Consider the following 7,051-nt stretch of genomic DNA (forward strand, 5'->3'; position numbering starts at 1 on the left):
GATTCATGAGAAAATGGATGTGTAAACGCTGATACACACTCACATACGTACATATATAACAAGAAGAGCAACACCAACAGTCAAGTGACCACTGATACATTCATGTTTAGCTCCTGATTCGTAACTGAACCTCCCGTGTGCTCAAAAGAGACCTCTGCAACATTCTCTTCCTTTTGCACCTTTATAATCTTCTTACTTTTCAGTTTCTCTTTCGGCGCTGAATGACCTCACAGGTCCCAGCTCTTAGCCTTTTGCTTCAGTTCTATATTTCTATTCCCATTCCTATTCCTAACACTTCCGGATTTCATACATAAACTCATTGCACCAACCTTGCTCTTCAGAACATTAACTCCCAGTTTTCTTCTTTTGGAAATCATGTCATGTCTATTATTGGTGTCTGCAGTGGAAGCCATGTATCTCGATTATTATTATTATTATTATTATTATTATTATTATTATTATTATTATTATTATTATTATTCAGAAGTTGAACCCTATTTAAATGGAACAATCCCACCAAAGGGGACATTGCCTTTAAAATTCAAGCTTCCAAAGAATATGGTGTTCATTAGAAAGAAGTAATCTCACTTATTAAAACGAAAAAAGAAATTAAGAAATCATTAAATAGGTGAAAATGTAAGTAAATTCTTGGAACGCAAGGAGAAATGTGTTAGGGAACTTTTGAAGTTTTGTGGGCTTCTGTAGATGAAGTTATATTTCAATGAGCGATTCAGTTGAGGGTACAGCTAAGACTTGGGGTGTTGAGTGGCAAGGATAACTTTTTTTCTTTTCCTTCTAATTTGTAGTTGCTCAAAGTAAAACTTGTATCCCATAACCTACAGAATCTTATTCCTTTAGAGATTCAGTACTTGTACACTTCACATTGCCTGTAGTTACCCCTGTTGATCAAAATTAATTTCAAGTGCAAACTTCCATTAGCCCCTTTGCTCAAAATAAGTGTGTGAGAACTCCTTTGCAGAGCATTGCATTCACATTCCGTTAAGGTGTCCCGTTGTCAGTTTCAGTTGCAATAAATACTAGTTGCAATAAACAATAGTGCTAGGTTTGTCAAGTATTTCAATGTTGTGCTGTGTTGTCTCCGTTCTGTAATTAGGAATTGTGTGGTCGTTAATTTTGAATCGGACAGGCTACCACCGGGCAGTGGCTGAAAGTTTCATGGGCCGCGGCTCGTACAGAAAACTCGATTTTTTACTTGTTGTCTGGTGTTATTCATTGTCAGTGCACTGTATTTCAAAGCTTTTTTTATAAGTTGATTATATTTCTCTAAAGATTTTTGGTGGTGCAAATGTGGCTTAGAGTAGTAAGCATGTATTTGAGAGAGAGAGAGAGAGAGAGAGAGAGAGAGAGAGAGAGAGAGAGAGAGAGAGAAACCGAACAATAAAAACCATTCGTAACGGAGATAGACCAACGACAAAGCACCTACACAGTCATAGCATTATGCCATTGGATCCCAGTAAATTCATGTCCGAACCAGTGTTGAAAATAACGAGGACTTTCGTCGACGTGAAATTACAGGCGTTGCACAGCCAGCCAGACTGTGTCCGCCTACATGTAACCTCTTCCAAATAGGGCCAACCATTGTCTGCCTGCAAGACAGTGCTTTGTATGAGAGGTTCCTCTTCCCACCAGTATGTCTGTGGGAAACTTGGGCCCACTTGGGATCAGATTTAGTCATAATTCTTTCTTCTTTCATGTGGAAATAGAGGATATCGACTTCAATCGCTTCGTTTGTAATGGATCTTGAGATTTTGCAGACGAAAACGCCAGATTACCAAACAGAAACCAAGCGGTTGGCTCCTCTTCTCAATACGTCTGTGGGAAACTTGGACCCACTTGGGAGCAGATTTAGTCATAAATCTTTCTTTTATCATGTAGAAATAGAGGATATCGACTTCAGTCGCTTCATTTATAACGGATCTCGAGATTTTACAGACGAAAACGCCAGATTACCAAACAAAAACCAAGTGACTGGCTGTTGGTTAACTGGAAACGGTTGTTCAGGCTGGGTAACCTCGATGTGACAACCCGAAACCTTGATCATAGCAGCGTTCTCGCGTAGGTGGCGGCTGCTGGAAGGTTCCCTCCTCCCCCCTCTTCTCCCCCTCTCCCCAAGGATCCTTCCCCCCCCTTTCAGTGGTCTGACGGGAGAGGGCACGGCGACGGGTCCTCTTGGTTTCAGGAAGGGGTCCCGTGAAGAGAAAGTGGTGTGTGTAGCTGGAAGGCGCTGGGTACCATGATGAGCAGAAGAAACTTGCCACTTCTCTGAGGCGTGTTTGGCTTTATATATATATATATATATATATATATATATATATATATATATATATATATATATATATATAGAGAGAGAGAGAGAGAGAGAGAGAGAGAGAGAGAGAGAGGAGAGAGAGAGTTTGGTGGGGAAGGGGGTTCCCGTCTTAATTTTGAAGAAATCAGGAATCGTGTAGCCGTATGCTTTACAGGGTCACAATTTGAATTAACTGCCTATAGCTAAAGCTCTTTATACGTATGACGCATTCAGTCTTGCGTATTATTATTATTATTATTATTATTATTATTATTATTATTATTATTATTGCGAAGAAATTCACAGTCTCGTGAAAAAAGTTTATGTATTAAAATCCACAATTATGTCGTAAACTGTCTTTTAAATTGTAACACAGTTTACTAGATAATTATGGATTTTTATTACACAAACATTATTATTATTATTATTATTATTATTATTATTATTATTATTATTATCACGCGAGCGCTCTTTATGCTTACCAGTAGAACGTTAGGTTTGATCAATAATTAAAACTTCAACTACACCGCTGTTCTCCCGGTTAGTGAAGTTCAGTGGGCAGGTCTTGGTTGAATGACTGCCAGCGAACGCCAGACGCCAAGATTCCTAATCGTTTACCTCTTTCGCTAGCCTTTAGTTCTCCAACTTCTCCAAATGACCACCTCGAAGCCCTCTGCTCTGTTTCCGCTTCTACATAGTAACACATTTGTCAGATTTTCTGACATTTTTCTCATCAGGTTCCACCATTCCTTCTCCCATTCAGGCTTCAGCATTCACACTTCACTTCCATAAGGGAGAGTTAGTTCAGCACTTTGTTTACGCATCCAGTCTTTTGTTTACAAAGGGGCCTCTCCTCTTACAAACCTTTTGTAGAGATCTTTTTACCCTCGTTGCTTCGCCTGTTCTGTTATTTACATCTCTTCCAATCCTACCATCCTCCTGTGCACCTACTCCTAAATACTTAGAAGGAAGTTTTGCTAAACTAAATAGTTAGTCCAGAATTGTATTATTCATGTGAAATGTACAAAGATGAAGGAATCAGTTGATGGATGGACAGTTGAATGGCTAGATAAAAGAGGTGACATTTGAACTGTTTACTTTTACTCAGTAAGGTTGTTGTTTATGATTATCAGAGAAATTTTTTATTCATTCCTGCATTGGGATTTAGGAATTACTTAGCATGTTTATTTGGGAAGTACACTTGGCAAAGAGTTTTTTCTTTTTTATTGTGCGCAAGAATTTGTTCAGCTGCGGTTTTATGCGACCCAAAGAATTGCCGACGTCATGGAAATTCAACCGGTGGAGAGGTCACAGTTTATACGAAAACTTATATATACATATATATAGATATAGATATATTTATATATATATATTTATGAATTTTGTCACATACACCATGGCATTTCTATATATTCACAGACATTAAGTTTGTGAATATATCAAATTCAGCCAACTTCAGTGTGTCATTTTTCTCCGGTTGGGTGAATTTGATATTAAACGACATTTGTAGCTTACTGTTCGTGAATATAAATAATTAAACATATATATATATAAATATATATATATATATATATATATATAAAAGATTTTCGAGGCTTGTAAAATTCAGAGGTATTCATTCGAGGAAAATTGCGAACGCGTTCTCCAAACTCCTGCTCTCATATCTGTCTGTTCTGCGCAAGCGCAGGTCCCTTGTTAGCTGTCAGATTTTGAAACGGAGGCATCCGGCCTAAGAAAAATATATATATATATTCCTTTGCCAAAGATTTATCGTCTGGAGTTCGCTTGAGTTTCTTTTTTCCTAAGCCGAAGAAGTGAAAGGTGATTAACCTGAAGGACAATAACAGTTTTCAGATCGTTTTAGATAATCTGGCTGAACGCCGCCCCCTTTCTTCTACTTGACCTTTTTTGTGTGTGTGTGTGTGTGTGTGTGTGTGTGTGTGTGTCCCACAAGTCGTTTTGACCAGTGTTAGTCGTGTACCTCGTTGGGACAGATTTTGAGTTTTCTGTGAAAGAAAACTATTGAGAGGGCTCTGTCTGTCCGCCCGCACTTTTTCTGTCTGCACTTTTTGTCTGTCCGCCCTCAGATCTTAAAAACTAATGAGGCTAGAGGGCTGCAAATTGGTATGTTGATCATCCACCCTCCAGTCATCAAGCATACCAAATTGCAGCCTTCTAGCCTCAGTAGTTTTTATTTTATTCAAGGTTAAGGTTATCCATGATCGTGCGTTTGGGCTATGACTGAAAGTTTCATGGGCCACGGCTCAAACAGCATTATAAGCTGTACAGAAAACTCGATTGCGCCGAAGAATCTTCGGCGCATTTTTTGCTTGTCTCTGCACAATTTCATTTTTGATGCATAATAATTTTTTCGTCTTATATGATTTAATGCATTTTATGAATAACCTCCTGCTTCCCACATTAACTAGCAGAGCTGTCGGGAAATGATACTCAAGGCAGTTTGATTGCGCATTTTAGTCACGATTGTTTGCTGAGCATATGATTTGATAATGGTGTGACTTTCGTCAGTGATATTTAGCACTTGTATAAGATTCTTACGAAAATCTGAGGCTTTAGTTTTAAAACCTGGATTTTCAGAAGTGCCCATTTTTCGTGCATGTTGTGCAATAATAATAATAATAATAATAATAATAATAATAATAATAATAATAATAATAATAATAATAATAATGATAATAATAATATTAAATCAAAAAGAAAGTATCACTCATAGATGTTGCAATATCATGGGACACCAGAGTAGATGAGAAAGAAAGAGAAAAAATTGATAAGTACCAAGACCTGAAAATCGAAATAAGGAGGATATGGAATATGCCAGTGGAAACTGTACCCGTAATCATAGGAATACTAGGCACGATCCTAAGATCCCTGAAAAGGAATCTGGAAAAACTAGATGCCGAAGTAGCTCCAGGACACATGCAGAAGAGTGTGCTACTAGAAACAGCGCACATAGTGAGAAAAGTGATGGACTCCTAAGGAGGCAGGATGCAACCCGGAACCCCCCACACTATAAAAACCACCCAGTCGAAGGGGATGACTGTGATAGACCAAAATAATAATAATAATAAAAATAATAATAATAATAATTCGTATGAGAAAGTCCAGGAGACCTCGAACTCCGTAGGAAACACAAACTAACTTCCCCAATTGAAAAATGAAAGAACGTTTCAAAGGAGAACATTTAATAACAGGTAAGAATATAAACTTAGCTGCATAAAATAAAAACAAATAAAAAAAGGTTGCTAAGACATTACTATCAGCTCAAATCTCAAACAAGCAAGGATAGAAAACCATGCTCAAATGCAAGCTACCTTCAAAACAAGGGAGCTAGATTAAAATCACCACCGCAACTAACATTCACATAGGGTACCAGTCTCTGGCAACCTTAGTTAGCAACTGTCTACTTTTTTTTCCCCCTCGCTGCAACTGCGTAACTGTTCTTTGTAAGTATGCATCTCCAGAATAAATGATAGTTGGGGATCTTCATTTGAATATGAACGATCTCGCTTAATCCCATTAGAATCTCCGGGGTCTTGTAGTTCATGATGCCGCGGCTTTGGGTGCAAGCAGTTTGAGATTCCTCAGCAGCCGTTTGGGCCAGTGACTAAAGGGCTTGCTGTCTGTTCCAGCTGTGTGAAGCTTCCTTAGCAACCCCTTTCATTTATTTTACTGTACCTCCGTTCATAATCTCTCCCTTCCATTTTCCTCAACCCTCTCCTAAAGGTTGTGTTCTTGTTTTTTCATCTTTCAAATCTCTTTTGCTGTCAGTTTCCGTTTCAGCGCTGTGTGACCTTATAGGTCCCAGTGCTTGGCATTTGGCGTTTATTCTATATTCTGTTCTGCTCTTCTAAAGGACTTACTGTCCCCCTATGTACAGACTTTTATAAGATATACCAATACATTATTCAAATGTTAGGCTTTAGCTATGAATTTTAACCGAAGTTGGAGCTTATGTAAACAAATGTAGAAGTCATTTTCTTAGGTAATATAGGAAATTCTCTCTCTCTCTCTCTCTCTCTCTCTCTCTCTCTCTCTCTCTAGGTTTTAGCTGTGATTTTTAACCAAAGTTGAAGGCGATGTTAATAAATGTAGAAAAGTTACTTTTCTTAGGTAATATATCATCTGTACATAGGAAATTCTCTCTCTCTCTCTCTCTCTCTCTCTCTCTCTCTCTCTCTCTCTCTCTCTCTCTGATGTCAGTGTATTTGTTATAATGTAGAAGATGTTTGTGTTCAGCAAAACATCCAAGGGACTATAGGGTTTTACTTGTAAATATATTTTATAATAAATTAAGATTATTTCGCTGTTTCCCGATAAAAATTATATTTTTTTAATTCGAAAAGTAACTTTAAGAAATGAATGAACACTTTTGAATATTAAAAAAAAAACTCCGTTTTAGGAGGCCTGTGCAGATTTAAAAGACACGTATTTGGTCCGAGGCATAAACTTAAGCAGCGCTTGGGAACTTTTGGGACTTTTTCCCAACCCCACGTGTCTTGAAATTTGTTTTATCTTAGAAACTGGAATGATTTGAGATTCAGAGAACAGTTTTATCTTAGAAACTGTTAAGAGTTATTTGAGATACAAGTCAGAGAACAATAAGATTTGGAACCATTTTCCAACCACACTGTCGTATTCTGTTGTAAACTTCCAAGCTTTATTTTCAAAAAATCGTAAGACTTATTTGAGGTACAAGCCCGGAGAACAATAAGATTTATAAGA

This window comes from Macrobrachium rosenbergii, chromosome 33 (genome assembly GCF_040412425.1).
Source record: "Macrobrachium rosenbergii isolate ZJJX-2024 chromosome 33, ASM4041242v1, whole genome shotgun sequence".
Classification (NCBI taxonomy): Eukaryota; Metazoa; Arthropoda; class Malacostraca; order Decapoda; family Palaemonidae; genus Macrobrachium; species Macrobrachium rosenbergii.